Genomic DNA, 12,833 nt, shown 5'->3' on the forward strand with positions numbered 1-12,833 from the left:
CTTCTTCAGTTGGGAGTAAGGCTGTGATATGGGAATGAGGAGGCAGGGCCGCGGAGCCTGAAGCTGCTTCGGCCTGTGCTGGCAGGGACAACTCGCCGTTAAAAACTTTGCCTGCATTGATTAATCACTTAAATGGCCAGCGGGCTGCCGGGGAGCCGAGAATTTTAGTACACACTTCTATTACCAAGAAATGTCCCCACTAGTTTGCACAGACGTCCCTGTAGTTACTGGGGAATATGCCTTGAAGTGTTAGGTGGTTAAAAGTCGACTAAAGGGGGAGTGAAATGTGAACACTCTGTATTTTTGACTGACGTTAGCCTTTTTCTGTGAATTGGCTAAAAGCTAGACAGACACAGCCTACACCCTTCTTTCCATTCTACCACAACCACCCCCCCACCTCCACCACCCAGCCCGAAATGTAGCTGGTGACATCGCAAAACACCATCACTACAGTTAAATTCAAATGACATTAACCAGTTCATGTGTTCAAATCAATCCAATTGAGAGAGAAAAGTAAAGAATTTGTGGTAAATTCATTATTTTCAGTACCTAGCTATGAAGGCATCAAGCTAGCCTGGTTAGCTCTGTGCTATTTGTCATTCAAGTCTGCTGTAATTTGACACTTAGCTCGCAACAGACATGCAATAACATATGTTCCCTTTTATGTCTCAGTTTTTAGAGATGTATTGATTATTTCAAGGCTTAAACTGGAAGTGTGTTATTATTATTGTTGTTAGTCTGTTAGCCTGTTAGCTGGCCAGCTTTCTCCTACATGTCCAGCCAGAAAGCGAGAGCAGAATATATCCTGTTATAAAGGAAAATGTACTGTAAAAAGGTTAATGGGGGTCTGTTAGGAACAATTGTTAAATCATGCAGCTTTTCAATACAAAAAAACAACCTAAACATCACACTGTATATTAAAAAACATGTATCTCCAATTTGATCCATTTTTATTTTTATCCATGGTTTGAACCCTGCAGCTTCTGTGCACTGTGTAAAAAAGTTGGATGAATAGACCAATAGAAATGCTCTAAATTGTGTGGCATGAACATTTATTTTACATTGGCTTCCATTGGAGATACATGTTTTAAATTGGACAGCGAGGACATACACAATAGCACATAGCACAACAATAGCGCTAGGTTAATGTGGCTACAGTAGTCTGTAGGCATAAAGCCTGCATCAAGGAAAGGCTTCTGTACATCTAATGATTAAAGCAGGCTTTGTTGTCCGTAGCAACCATTAGAATAGCTATCAAACTACAAAGCTTAGCAAGATTCTCTAATGGTTGTAGTCTGTGCTGGATGTTTGCATTGCATAGTGTACAGTGACGATTCTCTCTGGGCAATCAGCACTCTGCAAGTGTTACACGTCACGTTCTAGTCCCCACTCAGCTTCCTTAGAACCACAAGGCAGCAGATACTAAGACCTAAGACCTAATGGAAAAGCAGAAGAGCCGAGTAGAGTAGAGGAGTGTAGAGTAGAGGAGTGTAGAGGAGTGTAGAGTAGAGGAGTGTAGAGTAGAGGAGTGTATGTCCCATGCAGGGGAAATTCGTCGTAAGATGTGTAGGTCTAGGTTTGGGAATCACTGCTTATGGGAAGGAACCAGAAGTGATTCTTTTATGGTAAAGAACCCTTTATATAGAGCCTTTCTTTTGAGAGTGTAGTTGCTCTAGCTCTAGAATAGTGTGTGTGTGTGTATATATATGTGTGTGTGTGTGTGTGGGGGGGGGGGCATTTTTTAGAATAGGGACATTTTTTAACATTTACACATGTAATGTGAGTAGCTTATGGACTCTGGACCCCCTAAAGTTGCGTTGGCCACTCAGTGCCCACCGTGTTTGCACAGTCCAGTTCGCGTCTTTCACGCGCATTGGACGACTTACGTAGGCAGCTCTCCAGGTAGCACACCCTCGCCTCTCTCATCTCTCGTCACTCTTAAGCCCGGGGGTCTCGCCGAGGTGCACCTTCTCCTCAGAAGAAAGCCACCACGCGAGCCCTAACGAGCTAATGGGCTGCGTGATTTATTGCGCGAGCACCAACGTGCGGTGCGTATCAATGCGGTAGAGAGAGGCTGCTGACAGACCCCACTTACCCAGCCACCCACTCACCTCCCTTTCCATCACCACCGCCACCAACAACTCACCGCCCTTGGCCACGCGCCACAAAAGCGTTCGGCTCGCTGACCGTCGCTGGCTCGCGGGGAGGCGCGCGGGTGGAGTGACGTCGCGCGCTCTCCGCTGAGCTCTGCTCGGTGAGTCTCGCGCACCGCTGTGGAGGAATCCGAGAGGAGGGACAAAACAGGACGGACAGACGACGGGAAGGTGAAGAGACGATGTGAGGAGGGTTTGGGGGTGCGCGAGAGCAGCGCGAGCAGTGGTCCTAATGGGTGAGTTCGTTTAGTTCCGTGTTATTTGCCACCTAACACCCAGCTCGAGTGCAGCACGTGCGCTGCCCCGGGTCAGAGAGTTTGATTAAGGTGTGTTTTGCTTCTCTTCGCCTCTGTTTTATACCAGCCTGATACAATGGGGGTGTCGCGTTAATGGGTTTCGTGCGCTCCTCGCGCTCAGTGTGGAGAAAGTCACGTAAAGAAGAAGTGCTTTAATCAGCAGCTCGTAAAGCGCACTAATCAATAGTTTGGGAGCGGACATCCCTCTTTCCAGGCTTCCCACTTTCATCAGTCACGCTCATAACGCATTGATCCCCTGGCCTCGGTGCGTTAAAGGGGCATTTTGGAGACGCCTTGGAATATCTGCCCACTTCCCTTCTGCCTCGTGCTCCTAAAACAAGAAGACTAGACTGCAGCTGTTTCAGGATCTCTGCTTTCCCGTTTCGCCTCGTGTGAAGAGCAATCGGACACTTTCTCCCCCGCGCGCCGCTGTCATTAATTACGCAGCACCAATTACGCGCGAGCCTGATTAACGGACTCAAGCTGTCTCGGTAAACAGGGCATCTGCAGCGAGGTAGGCATCGAGACGGTGTTGATCATGGTCACCCACAGGTGGGTCTCCATGTGTGTGTGTGTGTGTGTGTGTGTGTAGCCTATAGCTTGTTGGAGCCACCAGAGCTCGGACAGGGCGCAGGCTCCTACCGCCACTTGTTACAGAGAAAGGAGCCTGAACCCTGGACCCTGAATCCTCCATCGAGGAGAGAGGCGCAAGAGACACAAGATGGGAGAGAAAAAAGAAGAGTGTGTGTGTGTGTGTATTGGAGAGAAAGAGAGAGAAAATAGAGATAAACAGACCGAGAGGAAGAATAAAAGGGAGGTTGGCAGATAGAGAGAGTGAGTGAGAGAGACAGAGAGAGAAAGTGTAGAGATATAGACAGAAAATGAAAAGGAGACAGCAAAAGAAAAGAGGGCAGAGTGACACAGAGATAGAGAAGGGGACAGAGAGAGAGAGAGAGAGAGAGAGAGAGAGAGAGAGAGAGAGAGACATTGAGAAGAAAAGAGAAATATATAGAGAAAGGGAAAGTTACATCAACAGGGTGAGAGAGAGAGAGAGAGAGAGAGAGAGGGAGAGAGTAAAGGCAAGAGAGAGAAAGAGGCTGAGAGAGGGAGAAGGAATAATACAGAGAGAGAGAGAGATTTAGAAAGAGAGAATAAAGGCAAGAGAGAGAAAGAGAGAGAAGGAATAATACAGAGAGAGAAAGAGAGAGAGAGATTTGGAAAGAGAGAATAAAGGCAAGAGAGAGAAAGAGAGAGAAGGAATAATACAGAGAGAGAAAGAGAGAGATGAATGGAAATGAAGGTGAATGTATGAATGTAGATGCAGGTGGATGGTGGAGGGTAAGCTGGCGCTGAGTTGTGCAGAGGTGGGTGAGGGTGTTGTTTTCTGTGGGGACGGATCCTGGATTAACCCGTTTTCTCCGCAGTCTGTTCTGAGGAATGGGTTAAAGGGGAATTAGCAGAGCCGAGTCCCAGCGTTCATCTCCGTGTCCTGCTATTCAATTACGCTCCCCGGCAAAAACCTCAGCGACCCCATTTAAACAGGCTCTTAAATCTCGTTTAGAAAGATGAAACCAAATGAAACCTTATCCTGTTTTATCAGCAACCTGAATCCCTTCAGTGTGTGTGCATGTGTGTCTGCCTATGTTTGTGTATGTATGTGTGTGTGTGTGTGGGGGGGGGGGGGGGACTGCTGTATTTTGGCTATTGAATTCTTCACTACTTCCATCTGGCAATTAGGGTTAGAAGGTCAGGCTGAAATCTCATGTTAATCCAGGCTTTCATCACTCAGGTGTAATTTTCACAATCCAATATTTGACAACACACACACACACACACACACACACAAACACACACACACACAGACATTTGTGCAGTCAGACACTCTCACACACATGCATGCATGCAGAAAGCCCAGCCTTCCGCAGCTCTGACGTAGTGTCTACAGCACATTACTGAGTATCTTCTGCTTCCTTGACTTCATAATCTCGCCCTTACATGTGTAAGCAGAATTTCTCATCTCAGATCACATTTCTCCCGTCTATTAAATCAAAAGGCATGGTAATTAAAGCCAACGCCGAACCAGCGGGGCCACTCCCGGAACTGCGCGCTCACACATACGTTGGGAATATTAGTCTCTTTGAATGCAAAGTGGAAGTTCTGCACACTCTCATTATCAAACTCTCATTTATCCTGCCGCTTTCGGTCCTGGAGCTTCATCAAGCAAATCGGCTGACTCTCATAATGTGCCTCTTCTCGTTTGGCTCCGTGAACGGAACGGGGGAAGTGTACTGTATATTGGAAGTCCTGACTCTCGGTTGGGTCTCTTTCATGAATATTAATGGGCTGCTTGTTGGAGGCATTAGAGCTTGTCAGTATGGCTCAGGAGGAAGCACACTCACTGATCTGTCAGGGCTGATTTTACCCACCGGGAGCGACTTGCCGCTGTGAATGAATGGGGGCCTTCAAAATACCTTTCTTAAGCTTGTCACTGCCTGTTTGGTTTTCAAACTTCCTATGTGTGTGTGCGAGTGTGTGGGAGCATGTGTGCATGTGCTTGCTGACAATGAAAGGAGATGGTGGAGATAGAAACGCTTCCCCATCTTGTACCGGTACACTCTCCAAAATAAAGGTGCCAAAAAGGGCCTTTGGAACGGTGCCATAAAAGTACCACTTTGGATCCCAGGAGAACCTTTCCCTGGATCATTTTTGAAGGTAACAGTTTTTGTAAATGTATTCTTATGGGGAAAACTGCCACAAAAGGTTCCTTGAGCAAGAAATTATGTTTGAAGAAGGGTTTAAAGAACCTTGTTTAAAGAACCTGTACACAGTGTACTATTTTGAGGCTTCTTACTGGAACCTTTACATTATGAGAGGGTTCTTTAAACCTCATACATACATACGTAGTATCATTCTCTAAAGTGCCGCCACAAAAAGAACCCTTATGGCAAATATACTTTCAAGAGATGCATGTAATATATATGCATTTACAAATACAGTTGCTAAAAAAAGGGTTATTTTGAAAAGTACCATAAAAGAACCACTTTTGGATCCTCATAGAACCATTGAATAGATAGCTGTGTAAAGAACCTTTTTTGTAAATGCAGTTTTAAACAAGAGTCCTGTGAGCAGTGTTACATCGGTTTCATTAAGAATCTCTAGTTAGGTATATCATGCTCACACATCTCCTTGACAAAAAACGGTTCTCTAAAGAACCATCCACTGAAAGACTTTAAGGGAACCTTATAACCTGTGGCAGGGGTGCTCAGTCCTGGTCCTGGAGATCTACCACACCCAGAGAGTTTAGATTCTTCACACTTTGTACATCTCATCCACAACAATGGTTCTCTAAAGAACCATCCACTAAAAGACTTTTAAGAGAACCTTACAACCTGTGGCAGGGTTGATCAGTCCTGGTCCTGGAGATTGAACCCTCGGAAAGTTCAGATTCTTCATACTTTGAACATCTCATTCACAACTAATGAACCATCTACTCAAAGCCTATGGTAGAGATGCTCAGTCCTGGTTCTTTTAATAGGTGGTTCTTAGAAGAACCATTTCTGTAAAAAGGAGTACCAGTATGTGCGTGATGAAACCTTATTTTAAGTTTAAAGAACCTTTACATGAAGCTTCTACACCAGTTGCCCTGAACTATATGTCCAAAATCTTTATTTTGCTAGTGTTTGTGTTTTTCTTGCCTTTATTCGTTCTGCGTTAACAAGGACAAACATGCTTTCACCATTCAGGTTGATCTCAGAAGCAAATGGTTTTAGCTGGGGGCCACATGATATTAGATATTAACCGCCTAATTTATTTATTTAAGGGAGCAATTCCGTACTATGCAGACTTTGGCATGGGGCGATCGATACGGAGCGATGGAATTATGTGCAGGATGAGTCTGCAGTAAGGGTGGGATTAGAACGTCAATAAGCTAACACTGACCTGGCAAGCTTCAGACTGCATTCTCTTGTTAGTCTGACAAACAGCATCTGCATAGACAGTTCCTATACCACTGCAAAGTCGTAGCTAATCATCTGGTTTTGAACAAGCTCTAAAATCTTAATCACCTACACATCTTACTCAAACATACAACTGCACACGGGCATCAGCACAGATGCTCACTTTGCCTCTGTTAATAGAAGCAAACATTTGCTCTCTACACGCCTGGGAGCATTGGGGCACCCTGTTGGCTCCAGCTTCACTTCAAAGCAATATCAATAGCAACAAAATCTAATTTACACAGTTTTCCATTTACCCTAAATGTAGTCGATCAGCTAAGACATGGTGTCTGAAATCATGTGATTCCATAAACATGTATACCATTTTTATTTAAAGAAATGAAAAAAAGCAAATAACAAAAAATAGGACAAAATTCTGACCTGAAGATGGCTACCAGCCATCAAACTTTATACAAGTCTTGAGTCAAGTCTGAGATTCTGAGTTATGAATCAGAGTTGAGCCCTGAATCTCTGGAAAGCATGTCTAGGTTTTGAGTCTCTACGGGGTGAATTTGAGACACACATTTTGAGTCGAGTCCAAGTCATTTACATTATATTTACATTTACATTTAGCTGACACTCTTATCCAGAGCGACTTACAAGGTTAATCATATTACAGATGTGGGTCAATGTAATGTTAGGAGTCTTGCCCAAGGACTCTCATTAGTGTAGCGCAGCACAGTCACCCAGACTGGGAATCGAACCCTCCATCTCCCACATGGTGTAATAACTCACTGGCAGATAGTGGTGTTATCTGTTGCGCAACACCAACCACACCTAAATCAAGTCTTACGTCTCTGAGTTGCAAGTTTGAGTTGTGTTTTGAGTCTCCTGGATGCAAGTTGTGATTCAGGTTTTGAGTCTCTGGGATGCATATCTTGAATCTTGAGTCTCCAATCTCTGGAGTGCAAGTCTTGAGTCTTTCGTGTGCATTGTGTCTTGAGTTTGGACTCTAAGTCAAGTCAAGACTGGATTCTCAGAGATTCCTTACGTGAGTTTCCGGAAGGCAAGTCTGGCTAAAGTCTCAAGTGTCTAGGGTGTCTCATCTTGAGTTTCCAGAGTGAGAGTCTGAGTCAAGTCTCTGGGAGGCATCAGAGGCACATAGAGGAGATTACACAATCTTGGTCTGTGAGCAATGGGAAATTTTATGTTGATGTGAGAGAGTGTCAGAACTTTTTAACTTTAAGCCTTTAAACATATTGTCAGTGTCTTTTTAAAGTCTTCTAGTGTGTGGATAGCATGAGTCTCTGGAATACCTGGAGTCTTGAGTTTCCGGAGAGGTAGTCAAGTCAAGTCTTAAGAGCCTGGAATGCCTCACGTCTTGAGGTTTTGGAGGTTTTTCCTTCTCTCTCTCTCCCTCTCTCTCTCTCTCTCTCTCTCTGTCTTGCCATCCATTTATCCATCGTTTTCACTATTGCTTTAATGAAAGTGTTGAGTAAAGGGCAGCTATTCATGCCCCTCAGGTGTCGCTCTGGGAAGTCCCCTTGGTCTGCTCGCTCGGCTGCTCTCTCACCTGCGGGCGGACGAGTGCAGATGTGGCCCCATATGCCAGAGCTTTTCTGGGGAGCCGCCAGGGCTTGATGCTAGCTGCTTCGTCGCAGCCTGTGACAGCTCCGCTAACATGGTCCAGGGCAAGTGCCGGAGCAGATGCAGACTGACTGCCACAGGCAGAAAATTGTAAACCTGTTACACACACACACTAAGGAAGCGACAGATAGAGAAAGCGAGTCTCTGGCTGTGTTAGAACTAGCCTATGGAACATTTCCAATGTCAGGGCTCGTGGGTTTGCGTCAGTGCCTTTGCCCGTAAATATGTGTGTAGGATTTGTGCCACCCTTATGCTTCTGCATCCCAGAACGTGCTGTGATTATTCCTACACGGCGTGTGTGTTCACAGCTATACTGAATGGATTTAGTCCATTAGAAAATGAGATAACAGTGTGCAGTAACGAGCGTGCAGGGTTTAAACGCTGCTTAATCTGATGGCATACTGCACCTCTGACCTCCGTCCCTTTGACGTAAGCTTTTTACTGTCTCTCGCTCCGTCTTTCCTCCTCGCTCTCTTTGTCTGTGTCTCTCATTTTCTATCACATACACACACACATGTGCAGGGGGGCAGATGCTACTGTTTTTCTTCCTTTTCTGTCCCAGTCCATTTCCCATTAAAAAAAGTAAACGTTTGCTGAAGGCTTTAATTCTGCTTCAGCAGAGAATTGGTAGACACCGCCTGGGCCGGCTGAAAATGAAAATGGCATTATGATATATATAGTTTATAATGATCTTAGAATATAATATATACTGGACCAGCAGCGCAAGCTGACCTGCCTTGTCCACGTTTCCTGTCTTGCATGTAATTATTCAGCCATCTTTAAAATTTACTGATCATACAGTCAACTGTGTATCTGTAGCTGTGTCCGAAACTACGTTATTTTGGGGTTCTGCCATTTTGTGTTGGTGTCCAAAAACACTGCAGAATTTTAATGCACTGTGACAATCCCACAATGCACCGCAATAATTAGTTTACAAATGATGTACCCTAACACAGAGGTTCTCAACCTTTTCCACCTCATGGCCCACCTGTTTATAACTAGAAAGCATTGAGGTACTGAGGTTGCATTTGGAGCTGCAGTCCATGACGTTTTGGAGTCATGGAGTCAAACCACACTCGACACACTGGGCTCTTGGATTATCATCATCACCTCCCCCCATGCAAAGCCATATTTGATGCAGTCTGGGTTTCACTAGTGTATTATTTAGCTTTTTTAGTGTTTGTGTTTGTTTGGTTAGCTAATTCCCTTCATCAGGCACTCGCGTCTGCGTTGTCTCAAACTAATGGTGGTTAATTTGCTTGGAGTTACTTCTGTGATATGTTTTTATTTGTGAGTATCTATTAATATTTATATAATGTTTATATGTTGGACATAATTGAACTCTCGATGTTTACCTATACTAAATGACTTCAAATTATGCTAACATATTAGATGCTACGTCCTCGGCTCAATTTTTTTATTTCTTACTTTATATATATTTTTTTAATTGTTGTATCAAAGCTGTGTTGTTATTTCACAATAAAACAGAACGTTCTGTGTTCACTTGCTTTAATATGTATGTATATACAAGTATTTCTTTGTAACATAGCTGACTAAAACCAGTCAAACTGATAGTCGCCACATTTTATAGTTTAAACTGGTGAACAGTTTTATACAGTGACAGAAAACAATAAACAAACTATTACTAATAGTTAGATTTTATAGCTTTAATAACTGAGAAACAAATTTTGGTACAAATAATCATCCACAGAGAAAAAACTCAACATGAAAACGAACAGTTCACATGATAATGCAAAGCCAACTTTGAGTTTAGGTGACCCAAAACCCAAGTGGAATCAAACCAAATTCTACTCTTTTCTACATTTTACAGTTCTTGGGGAAATGTGAAATGATCTACAACCAGCATGTAGAGGCCCATTAAAGGCTCTTCCAACAACAATTCATTGAAAAGACCATTCCAGAGGTTCCTCTGTGGCACTGATCCATTTCTTGGCCCATGTATTTTTTTTGTTTTATATTGTAAATAGTTGAACATCGGTTCAAACTGCTCTGCCCTGTGGTCAGCGTATGTCCATCTTTCTCTTTACAGTGTGTGTCTGCTCTTTCTTTCCGTTTCTAACCCTTTGCTTCTGGTGATGTCCCATAAAATGTTTCCATAGAACTTCCCAGAAATATATTGTTGGTCACTGACCTCCATGCAGGCTTTCAGTCTATCCACTGCAGGATCATTAATGTAGAGATGTTCTGGAGGAAAGGCTTGGAAAGCATGTGACCCTGACCTGCAGCAGTGTAAATATAGTGTATGGAGGTTTCAGCCTTGCCACCTTCATGCATCCATGCATGAAACAATCACCGTTTCATCATCTGTAAGACATTTGCATCATGGCCTGATTTGCACTTTTAGCCATGCTTAAACCAATCCTGCTGTTAAGCATATGCCTTAATGAATTTGTAGGGCAGTTGTAAGTGTACTGGACAAATGGAGGGCATGTTTCATTAGTACACATGAAGGTTTGAAGGGATTTTGTCAGCTCACCATGTGTGACAAGGATTTAAAGCAAAGGGTTGGAATATTGATTGATGAGCAGGGAGGGAAAGTGAGTGGGTGTGTTTTTTTTTAGCAGTCTTATTAACGTCCATATCCTTTTTTCCCTCCCAGTGCTGACCCACTGGCCAGCGCTGTCACCCCGCCTCTAGTCTTATTATATGTGTGATGGATCCTGACCACTACTAAATGATTCACTCTCATTCTCTCTACTTTGTAAACTGTATTAGGTGTAGTCATTATCAGCAGTAATAACAAAAGAATAGTGTAATTTCTAGGTGTGTAATAATACATCCAGCCCACATTACAATCCTATTTACGATATTGGGTCTAACAATTTTAATAATCTCACTGGAAAAAAATGTGGCAGTGTATTGCTACATTTCCAATGTATTTATGTAATTGCATATTTATTACATAGTTACGCATTAGTTACATTAACATTCTGTATTAAAACTGCACTGCACTTCTGAGAAAAGCACAGCCTGGTCTCCTAGTGAAAACAATTTTCAAAGGAAAGTAGACTACAGACGATTCCCCGCAAAGTCGACTCATGATGAAGAATCGACTCACGACTGAGAGTCAACTCATCAAACTCTTCAAACTGTTACTATAACCAAGAACAATTTGAATCTTTACTTTACATCTTCAACCTAAACCTAATCTTACCTAATCTTACCTAGTCTCATTTTAAGCTACACCTTAATCTCACCAAAATTAGCTGAGCCTTTTTAGCCTAGGACTCCCCCTATCACTTGCAATAACAAGCACATGCCTCCTTGGATAAAAGCGAAGTCAGCCACTGCCGCAAATGCAGCGTCACTAGACAGCCAGTGTGCTCGGAGGGAGGAAAGTGTTGGATCCCCAGCTTTGACTGATTTTTGCGTTCTCCTGTAAAGTCACCAGTTTGGACATGTCCTTCATTGGACAGCAATGATACATACATCTAAAATATAGCATAAAAAGAGCAGTAACTCTCCACTACCAAGGATTTCAGTTTGTGGTAATGCACCGCATAGTTTGATGTTCTTGAAAGGCAGCACCTGTGAGGTATTTGAGACAGTAATAAAACCACAGGTTGTGTTAATTTATGGAGTCCCAAATGCATAATAACCATAAAGCGCTGGTGTATGGATGTGAGCCAGGTAATTTCACTGTATTGATAGCATCTGACTAAAGATATTAGCTCTTGCAGAGTGGACAGTAACCATCAGAGCATGCTCCTGTTCCTGGATCTCAGTTGAGATGGACTGAGAGTGGTGCAGACGAAGGAAAGTGTGATCCTGAATTGGCTCTTCTGTTCTGAAAGGAAGGTCACTGAAAACTTTCAGAAATTCCCTGGATCAGTTCAAGAGAAGCGGGCCAATTAAGCCCTGTTTAAACCAGGATGTCAGGCTAAGCATGTGGCCTGAGATGTTTTCCTGTGACAGATAAAAGTATAATTAGCATTCTGCAATACGATTTGCATTCTGGTGTTACCAGAAGGCCATTATCTCTGAGCTGCGAATGTTAATAAGAAATGCGCAATTAAATGTTGACTGTCATCGAATACTGTTTGTAAAAAAGGAGCTTCTAACATTCTGCAGTTTTTTCTTTGTTTGTCTAAAATCTTGTTCTGCACAAATGCCTCAAAATTGATACACTATTTGTCCAAATGTGTGTGGACACTTCTTCTAATGAATGTGTTCAACTACTAAGTTGAACCCATTGCTTACACTGATGTGCAAATGTACTTACACAGCTTATGTAGTCCCTGTAGAGAAGTATTATCAATAGAATAAGACTTTCTGGAGCAGAGAAACATTAACCTATAGGGCCCATGCCTAATGCCAGGTGTATTAAGCCCCCCACCATTGAGCTGTGGAGCAGTGGAACTGTGTTCCCTGGAACTATAATCCTCCATCCAATACTTTCAGGATGAGTTGAGAAGTTGGGGATGAGTTGGGGTGGGAATCATCCAACATCCTGACCTCTCTAATGCTTTTGTCACTGAATACAATCAAGTCCTACCAGCAATGTCTAGTAAAAATCTAGTAGAACGTCTTCTTTCCTGGACAGCAGAGACAGTTACTCCCACAAAAGCAGGATAAACTCATTTTTAATACCCTTGAGTTCAGAAGAAACAGTGAATGAGCAGGTGTCCCAATACTTTTGTCCATATAGTGTATACGTCGTAACATTTTGGAATCCTTGTGTTTTTAAGATGTGTGGTGTGTAGCTTGAGTGTATACACATGTGTATAGAAATGTGTGTAGCTCTCGAAGTGTGTATGAGTGTATTGAGTGCTTTGAGGACG

The 12,833-nt window shown here is 43.2% G+C and overlaps 1 protein-coding gene across 4 annotated transcripts in view; it reads left to right on the forward strand.

The window, feature by feature from the left end:
- The first annotated feature begins 2,292 nt into the window (after positions 1-2,292).
- The window catches only part of htr2cl1 (5-hydroxytryptamine (serotonin) receptor 2C, G protein-coupled-like 1), a 144,532-nt gene continuing 133,991 nt past the window's right edge, over positions 2,293-12,833 (forward strand). For 2 of the 4 annotated variants that reach the window (XM_072687472.1, XM_072687474.1), the window contains exon 1: positions 2,293-2,389. The gene's annotated coding sequence lies outside the window, so the exon portion shown is untranslated. Of the gene's footprint in view, positions 2,390-2,937; positions 3,002-12,833 lie in introns of those variants that run through there. The other 2 variants (XM_072687473.1, XM_072687475.1) reach the window with 2 other exon arrangements.

The sequence above is a fragment of the Salminus brasiliensis genome, chromosome 9 (genome assembly GCF_030463535.1).
Source record: "Salminus brasiliensis chromosome 9, fSalBra1.hap2, whole genome shotgun sequence".
In the NCBI taxonomy this organism is placed as follows: domain Eukaryota; kingdom Metazoa; phylum Chordata; class Actinopteri; order Characiformes; family Bryconidae; genus Salminus; species Salminus brasiliensis.